We start from the raw sequence: 14,554 nt of genomic DNA on the forward strand, positions 1-14,554 counted from the left end.
TTGAAAGACCCTGTTGACAAGAAATTAGAGTAATTATTAAAAGCTTCCTTTTCTTTGTCCAGTTTAGCTATTCAGCCAGCTGTTGCAGCAATTGGTATTTGCCAGTCCGTAAAGAATCAGGTCAAATGGCTGGATAGGAGGATGATCTTCCTGAAAGTAAGACAGATATTCCTCAAGTGCTGTGTTTTGCTGTTGATGCTTTAAAGGATTCAATACCGCAGGTTTCTCATCTGGCTCTCTTGTCTGTACATATGCGCAGACTTTTATGGCTTAAGAACTGGTTAGCCGAGCTTCCTTGTAAAAAGTTATTGGCAGGTTTCCCGTTTCATGGGGAACATTTATTCAGCAATCACTTGAACAAATATATCCAAAAGATTTCCGGAGGGAAGAGTTCTCTACTTTCTGTGAAGAAAAGCACCAAACATCCCTTGTTTAAAATGTCTCAGCGTCAGGGCAGTTCCGCCACCAACAGGGCGCTAGGGCTAGGGCCAAGCCGCAAGGCCAGGGCCAGAAAAGGCCCTGGGTCCAAAATTCTTCTAAACCCAGCACCAAGCCCTCCTTTTAAGGGGACACCCCCACTCCATCGGGTGGGGGGAAGGCTGCTGCACTTTTCAGACATTTGGAAAACAACAATTCAGGATGAGTGGGTCACCTCAATTATATCTCGCAGTTACAAGCTGAAATTATGGGGGGTTCCCCCTCAGAGGTTTCTAAGATCCAGCGTTCCCTCGGATCCTCCAAAAAGAAACTTATTGCTTCAGGCACTACATCATCTAGTGCATCAAGGAGTGATTGTAGAGGTTCCTGTATTCAAAAGGGCACAGGGTTTTACTCAAACCTGTTTACGGTTCAGAAACCAAACAGGGACCCAAGGCCGATTTTGGACCTAAGGTCCCTGAACAATTATCTATTGATACATTCCTTTCAGATGGAGTCTGATCACTCAGTAGTAACCTCACTGCAGAGGGGAGACTTTTTAGCCTCCATCAATATAAATGACGCGTACTTACACGTACCTATCTTTCAGCCTCATCAGAGGTTCCTACGTTTTGCAGTAGAGGAACGTCATTTTCAGTTTGTGGCTCTACCCTTTGGGCTTGCTACAGCTCCCCGGGTGTTCACAAAGGTCCTAGCACCAGTACTGGGTCTTTTAAGGGCCCAAGGGGTATCGGGTATCTGCTCAGAGATCACGCAGGCTCTAGAACAGGGCATAATATACACAGTGAGGTATTTGAAAAGCTTAGGCTGGATCATAAATACCGAAAAGTCAGCCTTGAGACCAGCTCAAAGTCTAAGATATTTAGGTCTGATTCTAAACACGGGACAAGCAAGAGTAAGGATCTGTGCCCTGAAGGATCAGGTGCGTGAGATAAGGAGCACCAGATAACCCTCCATTTGGCTCTGTATGAGTCTTCTAGGAAGGATGGTATCCTCCTTTGAGGCAGTGCCCTATGCTCAGTTTCATTCCAGGCCTTTACAACAAGACATCTCGTTGGCTTGGAACTCCTCAGGCGTGCTTAAGCCTAAACTGGTGGTTGCAGCATCAGAACCTGCGAAAGGGAAAATTCTTTCTCCCGGAAACTTGGAGAGTACTGACTACAGATGCCAGTCTCTCAGGCTGGGGAGTGACCCTAGACAGGCTGACAGCTCAGGGAAAATGGTCAGGGACAGAGCAGACCCTGCCCATCAACATCCTAGCATTATGGGCAGTATGTCTGGCCCTGCGGTCCTGGATGGTGGAGCTTCATTTACAGTCTCTAAATTTGATGGCATGGCTATTGAAGCCAGGGTGTTAAAGGACTGTGGCATCTCGGGACCAGTGGTGTCTACTCTAGTGAATGCTAAAAAAGCTGTCACTAGGAAGATTTATCATAAGGTCTGGAAGACTTATATTGCTTGGTGTGAAGCCAGAAAATGGCATCCTCGGAAATATGTGATTGGGAGAATTTTCTCTTTTCTACAGAGGTAGAGGTCAGGTTTCGGCCCTATAAGTATTCTTCCCATTCACTGATCCGAACCTTTATGCAAGGGGCAACTCGCTTGCTTTCCCCCATTAGATCACCTATGTGTCCTTTTGACTTGAACTTGGTACTGTCTGTGTTACAGAAACAACCATTTGAACCTGTTAAGGAAATTCTATTGGACTTGCTGTCACGTATGCTAGCTTTCCTGATGGCTATCATCTCAGCTAGAGGGGTGTCAGAGTTGGCGGCCCTTTCATGCAGGGAACCGTACTTGATCCTTCACCATGACAGAGTCATGTTACCACCTGTTCCATCCTTTTTGCCAAAGGTGGTGTCTTCCTTTCATTTAAATCAGGACATTATTATGCCTTCTTTTTTTTCTCAGCCTTGTTCGTCGGAAGAGAGATGACTGCATTCTTTGGACATTGTCCGGGCAGTCAAGGTTTATCTGTCTAGATCTGTGGAGATCCAAGGATCAGACAAAGGACCCAAGAAGGGGCAGGCAGCTTCCAAAGCTTCCATTGCCAATTGGGTCTGTCAATTGGTCATTCAGGCCTACGGTCTGAAACATAAAGCTCCTCCCTTTAGGCTGAAAGCTCATTCTACCAGGGGTGTAGGAACCTCCTGGGCTTTTCGCTATCGGGTATCTGTGGCTCCGATTTGTAAGGCTGTTACCTGGTCTTTAGTGCATACGTTCACAATTTGACATATAATCACACACATAGGTTGGACTTGATGGACTTGTGTCTTTTTCAACCTCACCTACTATGTAACTATGTACTGACATTGTTCCTCATCCTTCTAGCATTTGTGGTATGTTTTGTTTTCTCCTGCTTTTGCCTGCTCCCTAGTTGGACTAATTTTGCTACAATCCTACAGTCATATTTTTTTAGTTCTTGATATATTAGAAAAAGTTTGAGACCCCTATTATTTTTTTTTTTCCTTTCATGAGTTGGTAGTACAACAACCAGCTGAAGGAGTATGCATGGATGACAACACTGCTGCTTGCAAGCCAAGGGCATACCACTGTCAGCCTGTAACAGGAAGTTCTGTTACTGGCAGGTTTTCGCTAGGTAGGAAACTTTGCATTTTGTTAGGCAAGTCACAAAATGACTTGCCTAACAAAACTGTATACAGCGGACCATGAGGCAACATAGAAAAGATGGATTTGAACTTTACATACACTTTATTCTTTCACGTTGACGATCTTATCAAGTTAAGTTAAGCACTTGCTCACCAAAGATTTTCAAGCAAAGCTTGAGAGCTTTAATTTGCCTTAGTGGAAGTTTCTACATATAGGGACAAGTTACTGAATTACTCAAGTAGTTAGTGGAGTTAAACATTAAGAGATTCTTTTTCTTTCAAATGCAGGAAATAAATAGATGGCTCTTACCTAAAAGCTTTTATAGTGGACACACTAAACAACTTCTGACTTAGGTATATAATCATAGGTAGACTTGAATGCCTTGATGACTGAGTAGCTAGAGCTCAGTCATCTGGGTTTTAACACAAATCTGCACTGATTCTGCATAACTCATCTTTGAGCTGTTCCTGTAATTCACTGTGTTGTTAGTAAGTTGATTATTGAGCAGTTTTTAACTCGGGTGCATTGTATTTAGAGCAGCCCATTCATTTCAAAGGGCTGCACAGGCAACAATTGTGCAAAAGTACAGGCACTTTTTTTTTATTGCATTGTACTACTACCCATGGAAACAAGGTACTATGCGTCTTGGTGTGATTTAGTGCAGTGTTGGCTGCTGCATTTGGGGTGGGGGGGGGTGCATTAAAAATTAATATCACCGCAGCACACCTCACAAGAAAAGATTTTCCAGTACACTTACCAGCTAGCCTGCAGAACAACCAAATTGACCCTGACTAAAAATTCAGTATTGACATAGGCACTTCGGCTTATGTGTTCGTAAATGTGTGCGAACAAAACTCAGTTTTTAATGTGAATTGTAGACATGTGCATTCGTTTTCATCCTAATGCATTTTCGTCCAAATTTCAGGTATTTTCGTTATTGTTTTAACAAACGATAACGAAAGTGCAGAATCCGAAAAACGAAAGATCCAACATAAACAAATGCTTTATTTTCGTTTTCGTTGCTACAAAAGTTCGATATAGATAGGAGATTCGACATGATGATGACAATAACAATCTGTGTCCATCAAACCTGTGGTCGAATGTGCCTAACCTTAACTCTATTAGTCCAAGACTATTCTACATAGAGAGAAAAGATTCGACGTAGGGGAGAAAAGATTTGACGTAGGGGAGAAAAGATTCGACGTAGGGGAGAAAAGATAAATAAAAATAATGATGATGATGAATGTTATTGGCTGATTGTAACCAAAGAGGAGGAGCAGCAAAATAGCTAGAACTAAGAACACACGTACTTTGGCTTATGGTGTCTGTTGAAAGTTCTAAGAAGATTCGACGGAGCAGGTAAACTATACGGCGTCGTACAGTTTAGCTGCTCCGTCGAATCTTCTTTGAACATTCAACAGATACCAAAAGCCTTCAATGACAGATTCGACCTTAATTTAGATTTTCGGATGAATGCAATTTTTAACGAAAAACAAAATAAATAAAAACGAATTTCGGAAGTAACTAAATAAATGTATTTTTCGGACGAAAACGAAATTCTGAAACGAAATATTTCAGTGTGCACATGTCTAGTGAATTTTTAGACGGGATCAATTTGGTTGTTTTGCAGGCTAGCTGATAAGTGTTTGTGCTGTGCGTTGCCTTTCCATGTGCACCTTACTGCAAAGGCTAGTTATAGGTCCGGGTTGTTGCCACTTTTTTTTTTATACTGCCGCGCACCTACCAGAACATAGCACGCTGTCATGCACTGCGGGCACGTATGTGATATTCCACTTGTTTCCACTTTGCAAAACGTGAATGAGGCCTGAAAGAGTAGATGCTTACTTTCCAAAGGGCATGTTAACCATCATCCGATCATTTGTAAACAAAAATCATGTTTTTTAATTTTCCTTGTTGGACTGGCTAGACAAAGTGAAAGCAGCTTCATCTTATTCACTGAACTGCATGAACTCCTTTATTTCAAATTGTTTTATGTTTGTATCATGTTGCAGACAACATCTTATGCCGCGTACACACGGTCGGACTTTTCGTCTACAAAAGTCCAACGGACGCTGACGGACTAAAGCTGGCTGGTAATCCGATCGTGTGTGGGCTTCTCCGGACTTTCAACGAACTTTTTCAGCCTCAAATCCGACGGACTTTAGATTTGAAACATGCTTCAAATCTTTCCGACGGACTCGAGTCCGGTCGAAAAATCCGCTCGTCTGTATGCTAGTCTGACGGACAAAAACCCACGCTAGGGCAGCTATTGGCTACTGGCTATCAACTTCCTTATTTTAGTCCGGTGTACGTCATCACGTAAGAATTCGACGGACTTTTGTGTGATCGTGTGTAGGCAAGTCTGTTCGTTAGAAAGTCCGCCGCAAGTCCGTCGAAAGTCCGTCGAAAGTCTGTCGGACAGGCTGTCGGACTTTTGTAGCTGAAAAGTCCGACCGTGTGTACGCCCCATTAGTGCAATTTATCTTACATCAATGAGGAGCTTGTAGTGGTGTTCTATGCAAAAGAACCACGACCACCACTGGAATAACTGTTATGCCCTGTACACACGATCGGACATTCCTACAACAAAATCCATGGATTTTTTCTGACGGATGTTGGCTCAAACTTGTCTTGCATACACACGGTCACACAAATCTTGTTGGAAATTCCTAACATCAGGAACACGGTGACGTAGAACACGTACGACGAGCCGAGAAAAATGAAGTTCAATAGCCAGTGCGGCTCTTCTGCTTGATTCCGAGCATGCGTGGAATTTTGTGCTTCGGAATTGTGTACACACGGTCGGAATTTCCGACAAAAAGCTCCCATCAAACATTTCCTGTTGGAAAATCCGACCGTGTGTGCGCGGCATTAGAGTGGCTATAAATGATCCAATGTGATTCTTACACAAGGGCTGGACAATTCCAAGCCAACCAAAGAGGGCTATAAAGATTGACAATCCTTTCCTCTACCTTGGTAAGAAGGGTAAGGGCCATGTGTGCTGCATCTGTCCACAGGACAAATTACACAAGAAACAGTGGTAGGTTCCACCAATTTATTGGGTGAGCAGGTGTTTCTCTCTGGTCTTTCTAAGGAAGCTATCTGCTTAAATTAACTAGAAATGAGAACTTATGGTTTGATGGGGCAATTTTCATCTAAACTTCACCTGACATTCCCAGGAAGTCATCAGTCCAAACTCCCATGCATAAATGCACACAGTGGTGAGCTAGAAATGTTGTGAACAGCGGGGATTGCACACTTTTCTCAATAAAAAGTGGGAAGGATCAGTCCAGTCACAGAGGTTTTAAATACCAGAGCTTAATAACTGGATCGCCATTTTTGTCAGCAGCCTTAGTTCATTCATATTGAATTGTTTTGAGCAAACTGCTGCAGAAGAATAGACTTTCTTAACCTTTTTTACCGTGGAGGAACCCTTAAAAAAAAAAAATGATTGCTTTCAGGGAACACCTGCTAAAAATAATTATATCTACAGTTCACTGTACATTAGTGGTAGTCAGTGGGAAAAAAAACCCCTTGCATTAATCATCATTTGAGTTCCCCTGTACATTGGTGGTCAGTTAATAAGTTCCTGCCTACACTTAAAAAAAAAACCTGCTTGGGGAGAGGCAGTCATTTAATAGTAAAGGGTAAAACAGCCATTAATAGCAGCTACTGTGGAGATGGGTTTACTTTAGCTAAATGTTTTTTAAGAAAACTTTTATATTATTACTCTATGAGTGACTAGTTCCTAGCTATTGTAGTATATATCATCTACTTGTTTCATATATATATATATATATATATAATGGAAGGGAAATCACAGATGTCATAGCAATAACCAGACCTGTGATAGTATAGGGTTGCACAGTGACTAATCTACATACACTTGCTTACTAGTGCCACCACTACCCCTACATGTAGAGGGTTTTTACTTCTCTTTAGTCGTCAAATGATAGCAGCATTGTATAAGCATAGCTCAATTGAGTCTATAATCAGTGACCGACCAAGCAAGATAACAAATGTTGGTAGAAATATACAGTATCTCACAAAAGTTAATACACCCCTCACATTTTTGTAAATATTTTATTACATCTTCTTATAGCCTAGGCCATCTTTATGTAGAGCAACAATTCTTTTTTTTCAGATCCTCAGAGAGTTCTTTGCCATGAGGTGCCATGTTGAACGTCCAGTGACCAGTATGAGAGAGTGAGAGCGATTACACCAAATTTAATACACCTGCTCCCCATTCACACCTGAGACCTTGTAACACTGAGTCACATGACACCAGGGACAAAAAATGGCTAATTGTGCTCAGTTTGGACATTCTCACTTAGGGGTGTACTCACTTTTGTTGCCAGCAGTTTAGACATTAATGGCTGTGTGTTGAGTTTTTTTTGAGGGAACAGCAAATTTACTGTTATACAAGCTGTACACTCACTACTTTACATTGTAACAAAGTGTAATTTATTCAGTGTTGTCACATGAAAAGATATAATAAAATATTTACAAAAATGTGAGGGGTGTATTCACTTTTGTGAGATACTTTATGTTTGTGATTCTTTTAAATATTTAAAGTGCCTTGAAAAAGTATTCCCACCCCTTGAAATTTTCCACATTTTGTCATGTTACCACCAAAAACATAAATGTATTTTATTGGGATTTTATGAGATATACCAACACAAAGTGGCATATAAAAAGTGAAAAGGAAAATGGTAAATGGTTTTCAAATTTTTTTACAAATAAAAATCTGAAAAGTGTGGTGTATTCCCCCCCCCCCCTTATACTTTGTAGAACCACCTTTCACTGCAATTACAGCTGCAAATCTTTTTGGGGATGTCTCTACCAGCTGTGCATATCTACAGAGTGAGATTTTTGCTCATTCTTCTTTGCAAAATAGCTCAAGCTCTGTGAGATTGGATGAAGAGCATCAGTGAACAGCAATTATCATGTCGTGCCAGAGATTCCCAATAGGATTTAGGTCTGGACTTTGACTGGACCAACACAGATCTAAACCATTCCATTGTAGCTCTGGCTGTATGTTTAGGGTCGTTGTCCTGCTGGAAGGTGAACCTCCGCCTCATTCTCAAGTCTTTTTCTGACTCTAATGCCGTGTACAAACGGGCGGACTTTCCGACCGGACTGGTCCGATGGACCGAGTCCGGCAGACAATCCGACCATGTGTGGGCTGCATCGGACTTCCGACGGACCGTTTCGGTGGGAAATCCGACGGACATTAGATTTGAAACCTGCTTCAAATCTTTATGTCGTAACTCCGCCGGACTCAATTCCTAATGGAAAGCCTGTTCGTCTGTATGCTGGTCCGACGGACCAGATACGACACAAGGGCAGGGTACTACATCTCGCGCTGGCTGCAATAGGAAAAACAAATTTTCCTATTGCGGCGAGCGCGAGGGGGAGGCGACCATGTCCCTTAGGTCTGGTATGGATTTTAAGGGGAACCCCTACACTGAAAAAACGGCGTGGGGTCCCCCCAAAATCCATACCAGACCCCTATCCGAGCATGCAGCCTGGCCAGTCAGGAAAGGGGGTGGGGACAAGCAAGCACCCTGCGGCCCCCCCACCCCAAAGCACCTTGTCCCCATGTTGATGAAGACAAGGGCCTCTTCCTGACAACCCTGGCTGTTGGTTGTGGGGGTCTGCAGGGGAGGGGCTTATCTGAATCTGGGAGCTCCCTTTAATAAGGGTGCCCCAGATCCCGACCCCCCACCCTATGTGAATGAGTATGGGGTACATCGTACCCCTACCCATTCACCTAGGGAAAAAGTGTCAATAAAAAAAACACACTACACAAGTTTTTAAAGTAGTTTATTAGACAGCTCCGGAGGTCTTCTTCCCACTTTGGGGGTCTTCTTCCGACTTCGCCCTCTTCTCCCGGTGTTTGACCTCTTCTCCCGGTGTCCGGTTCTTCTGCCGGCTCCTCCGCTATCTTCTGCCGCTGTTTTGCTAGCGGTGGCCCAGACTTCTGCGTCGTCTTCTTCCCTCTTCTCTTCTTCCGATGTTGACACGACGCTCTCTCCTGTTGTAATGCTGTGTGAGCGCTCTGCAATGACTTATATAGGCGGTGACCCCGCCCCCTTATGACATCACAGTCCCTGGGCATGCTGGGACTGTGACGTCATAAGGGGGCGTGGTCACCGTGTGATGTTCACCCTTTGTTATATTGCAGCCATTTGCTAAAATCATTTAAGTTAATTTTTTCCTCATTAATGTACACACAGCACCCCATATTGACAGAAAAACACAGAATTGTTGACATTTTTGCAGATTTATTAAAAAAGAAAAACTGAAATATCACATGGTCCTAAGTATTCAGACCCTTTGCTCAGTATTTAGTAGAAGCACCCTTTTGATCTAATACAGCCATGAGTCTTTTGGGGAAAGATGCAACAAGTTTTTCACACCTGGATTTGGGGATCCTCTGCCATTCCTCCTTGCAGATCCTCTCCAGTTCTGTCAGGTTGGATGGTAAACGTTGGTGGATAGCCATTTTTAGGTCTCTTTAGAGATGCTCAATTGGGTTTAAGTCAGGGCTCTGGCTGGGCCATTCAAGAACAGTCACAGAGTTGTTGTGAAGCCACTCCTTCGTTATTTTAGCTGTGTGCTTAGGGTCATTGTCTTGTTGGAAGGTAAACCTTCGGCCCGGTCTGAGGTCCTGAGCACTCTGGACAAGGTTTTTGTCCAGGATATCCCAGTACTTGGCCGCATTCATCTTTCCCTCGATTGCAACCAGTCATCCTGTCCCTGCAGCTGAAAAACACCCCCACAGCACGATGCTGCCACCACCATGCTTCACTGTTGGGACTGTATTGGACAGGTGATGAGCAGTGCCTGGTTTTCTCCACACATACCGCTTAGAATTAAGGCCAAAAAGTTCTATTTTGATCTCATCAGACCAGAGAATCTTATTTCTCACCATCTTGGAGTCCTTCAGGTGTTTTTTTAGCAAACTCCATGCAGGCTTTCATGTGTCTTGCACTGAGGAGAGGCTTCCATCGGGCCACTCTGCCATAAAGCCCCGACTGGTGGAGGACTGCAGTGATGGTTGACTTTCTACAACTTTCTCCCATCTCCCAACTGCATCTCTGGAGCTCAGCTACAGTGATCTTTGGGTTCTTCTTTACCTCTCTCATCAAGGCTCTTCTCCCCCGATAGCTCAGTTTCAGCTCTAGGAAGGGTTCTGGTCGTCCCAAACGTCTTTCATTTAAAGATTATGGAGGCCACTGTGCTCTCTAACATGACGTCCTAAAGGGAGGTCGGGATTGACATTGGCCATACTATTTATATGTCTAGCAGCTCTTCTCCAAAATTCAAGTTTTGTTTTCTCTACGTAAAAACTTTGGCATTGACATGTTAACAGGTAAATGACCCCTGCAGTTTTGCAATTTGCAAAGTGCTTTGGTCTGTAGGGTTTGCCATTAGGTAAAGAGATATTTTTAGGTTACATTACATTAGGTAAAGAGATAATATCAAGGAAAGTGATAGATTTATCACTTTCCTTGATATTACTATTTCTAAACTACAAGACGGTTCTCTTACCACCGGTTTGTATGGAAAGCCGACGGCCGGAAATACAATCTTGCATGCGTCAAGCTCACATCTGCAGTCACTAATAATGTCAATTTCCTACAGCCAATATTTATGGCTAAGAAGAAACTGTTCAACCGATGAGGAATATAGTCATGAGGCATACTCACTTAGAAAGAGATTATTAGAGCGAGGTTATTCTTCTACATGTCTGAAAAAGGCCTTTCGCCATGCTCGTGGCCACTTACGGCAAGATTTATTGTTTTCTCATAAAAAACGTAAAACAGATACACCAATCATTCGCCTAATTACCACATATGATAAACAACACAAAGCTGTTAGAAAGATAATTTAAAAAAATGTGGCATCTATTACAGATTGACCCCATTCTGAATGCACACATACCACATAGTCCTGCTATTGCAAATAGAAGAACTCGGTCTTTAAAAGATCAACTTGTAAAGAGCGAATATGTAGGTACTTTTAGGTCCGATCCTTGTAAAAGACTAGGCACCTTCACTTGTGGAGGATGCTCATTCTGCAGATACATGAATACACAGACGAATATCTCTTTACCTAATGGCAAACCCTACAGACCAAAGCACTTTGCAAATTGCAAAACTGCAGGGGTCATTTACCTGTTAACATGTCAATGCCAAAGTTTTTACGTAGGGGAAAACAAAACTTGAATTTTAGAGAAGAGCTGCTAGACATATAAATAGTATGTCCAATGTCAATCCCGACCTCCCTTTAGGACATCATGTTAGAGATTGCCGCCAAGGCCGACCTCCCCGTATACTTTTCCTCATCTTAGACCAGGTACATCCTGATAATATAGGTGGTGATTAGAATAAGCTTCTACTCCAACGGGAGGTGCGTTGGATTGTTGAGCTAAACGCCACCTCTTTCCCAGGCCTCAACACACAATTAAGTTATTGTCCCTAGAAGGCTTCGCCTCAGGTGGATGTGAGAAAGAATAAACTTATTTAGTGACTTGCTCTCTTTCAAAAATTAGTACTGAAAAAAAGTCTTTCTCTGCTTTATTTTGTAATATGCATTGTCTTTCGCATATATTATTTGGAATGATCTAATTGTGCTATTTTTTTTGTATTTATAGTTAGCCTGTTCCATCTCTTTGGTAATCGCATGTAAGTCGAGTATGCATGCATCATGATGTCTTTGATGTACATACCTAAAATTTCTACTCTCTAATGTTTTATTTATACTTTTTAGTTTTAAGGTAACCATCTCTGACTACACTTAAGGGTTCTTTTGCTGACCCTTTATAAGAGCCGGGATAAATAACAATAATCCCCTTTGTTATTTTTGATTTTTTAATCTTGTGGCTTGTCAGCTCTCCACCCGGCGCACGGAGGCTCGTCATCCTTTCCTGGTGGCAGGCCTTTGTTTTATGGGGTTTGGCGGGTGATCTGAGAGGGTCCCAACATCGTTTGGTGCTATCCCATCTCTGTACGCCTCTGCCCTCATTTGCGCCGGTGAGCTTCTTTTGCATGACGCCTCCCCAGCCCCCGCTTTAATCAGGGGTTCTGGGGTCGAGCCGTGCAAATCCTTGCTCTGAGGGTCCCCATGTATGTCCTCCGTGAATTCTTCACAAATCCTCCTTCTTTTAGTAATTGTCTTTATTATAATTTTGTTCTTGCCGTTTTCTATTTAGGTTGAAGTGTTTGTCTCAGTAATAATACATATGTCCCAATCTTATTAGATCCTTTCCGGTCTTTCTGTATTCACATCTAGACATTTCGCTCTGATCATGTGACCGTGACAGATGCCGGATGCGGCTTCGTCAAGTGATCTGCCGCGATGACGTGGTACGTCAGTGCGTCTCCAACTGCGCATGCGCTGGCATCCCTACAAAATCCCGGATGGCGCATCTGCTCCAGGCAGTTGCTACCTTCCGGGATTGTGTTTGTGAGACAAATGCCGCCATCTTCTCACCAAGGTACAGTCCTCTTTTTCATTTTGATTATATCATCATCAATTTGTCTTCTCTTTTATGAAAGGTAGCAAAAAGTTCTACATTTTATGTTTTTATGAGGGCACTGTCAGATACATGTCCCTGCTATGCCCCCTTTTCCTTTGGAAAATATTAAGTATATTTTTTTCATTTATAGGGCTGTTCCTTAATAAGTGCAGCTACACATTAAATTATACCCTCCCTTCCTTATTGAGAGGACCTGCTTCACTTTTGGGGACCCTTGTGAAGGATCTTTCATGTCTCGAGGATTCATATTTTTTCCACTTGGGTAATCATCTTTCTCATCTGGATTATTTGTCTCTATACCCTGTTGGTATCACCTTTAATCATCAAAGTTAAAATTTTCATGAAATAATACTGGTATGTACATTCCTAGCCATGATGTTTTCCATGCTTGACATTGTTTGCTTTCTTCCTTTCTGTAAGCCTGGATTTGATCCGTTTTTCTGTTTCAGAGTATTTCCAGTCATTGTCTCCTTCATGCCCCCGAAGAAGGGATTTACGTCAAACATCCCAAAATGCGTTGGGTTACAGGAGAAGTGTTGTGTTGCTTTTGCTCATATATTGCACATGAATAGTGTATATTATTATTATTATTATTTAAGGTTTGTACACCACTGTCATGTTTTTTTATGACAGGGTTTTTAGGTAATACATTTTTCTATTTTTCTAAACATTTGTACACTTTTTTCAAAAAGTTCGCCCTTAAAGTCCCTTTTAGTACTGGGGGGGTACTTACCTTTTTGTACATAAAACTACAATTTACCAGTTTCTAGAATGCAACCTGCACTTGTTGGAAGATTAGTATAAAACTGTGTGTAAGGGAGGGCCATGCAGTCATAAACACTATAGCCACTCCTCAGACACCTATTTGGTCAGATGGCCTATGTTAACACTACTTTGATCCCAGAGAAAAGGGGCATGCCAGGATAGTTCTCATTTACCATCAACCAAGGAACATCTGTCAAGTTATGATAGCCAATAATACCTTGCTCGTTGACAGATTTTTGTTGAAACCAGGACATTGCAAGTATTCTTCCTTTTCAACTCTTTTTTTATTTCTCTGTTGTTTTATTGTTTCCCTATTGCTTGTAACACCCTTTTTCTGTAAATATTTAATTTGCACCATTTTATTCCCTTTTTATTATTAAACCATATTTTGAAAAGTGTTAACCTTGTCTCTAAATGCGCTATGCAAACTAAAAATAATCCCTGTCTCTTGAAGAGCGCTACTGTATAGCATAAATCCTCTGAACAGACCTGTCTGGGGTGACAGTGTGTACACAGACGTTTATTCTAAAATCATACTTGGTATTGCTAAGATTATGAGTTTCCTCCTTCTCTGACAAAAGGTGGTCGTAGCTTAAAGGCTCTGGCTCCTAGATTGGGTCCCGTAAGGTAGAACATCTTTGTGCAGGGTGCAGCTGAGAGTGGCATTGTTATGTAAGTGACAGCACGGTGTGAGATTGGCCAGTCCTTTGTCACAAGTCGGTGAGGAGGGAAGGGATCTGACATCCGCTTTTGTCATATAGACAAATTTAAGATTTGACATGTTGGGCATCTATTTACTCTTTGCAACCTCATCGATTATATTTTACCTAAACAATGGGTAATATATTGTGTTTGTGTGCACTAAAATTAACTGTAATGTATGGTTACTGAAAATTTGCTTTTGATAAACATGTGCACTAATATCTTGTGACATAAAAAATGTCACAATTTTATTCTCCAGGATTTTCAGGCCTTAAAAACTGTATGTGCATTTTCCCAGGGTTAAAAACAGAAAAAAATGCTCTGCTAGAAAAATTGTTAAAGTAGAAGTCCAGGCTAATAATATCTAAGTCTAAACCTGCTCCTACCCCCATTCTAAGCCCTATACTAACTAGCCTTTAAAGGAAAAATGCTTATACTTACCTAACCTAAGGGTACTCCAGTCCGGTCACATGATTGGCTCTCAGCACCAGC

The 14,554-nt window shown here is 42.1% G+C and overlaps 1 long non-coding RNA gene across 1 annotated transcript; it reads left to right on the plus strand.

The window, feature by feature from the left end:
* Positions 1–11,333: 11,333 nt before the first annotated feature.
* Positions 11,334–13,758, plus strand: LOC141134463 (uncharacterized). Its single transcript, XR_012243160.1, has 2 exons — positions 11,334–12,553; positions 12,726–13,758. It is a non-coding gene; the product is annotated as an uncharacterized lncRNA (long non-coding RNA).
* The last annotated feature ends 796 nt before the right edge of the window (positions 13,759–14,554 follow it).

The sequence above is a fragment of the Aquarana catesbeiana genome, linkage group LG03 (assembly GCF_042186555.1).
Source record: "Aquarana catesbeiana isolate 2022-GZ linkage group LG03, ASM4218655v1, whole genome shotgun sequence".
Taxonomy (NCBI): Eukaryota; Metazoa; Chordata; class Amphibia; order Anura; family Ranidae; genus Aquarana; species Aquarana catesbeiana.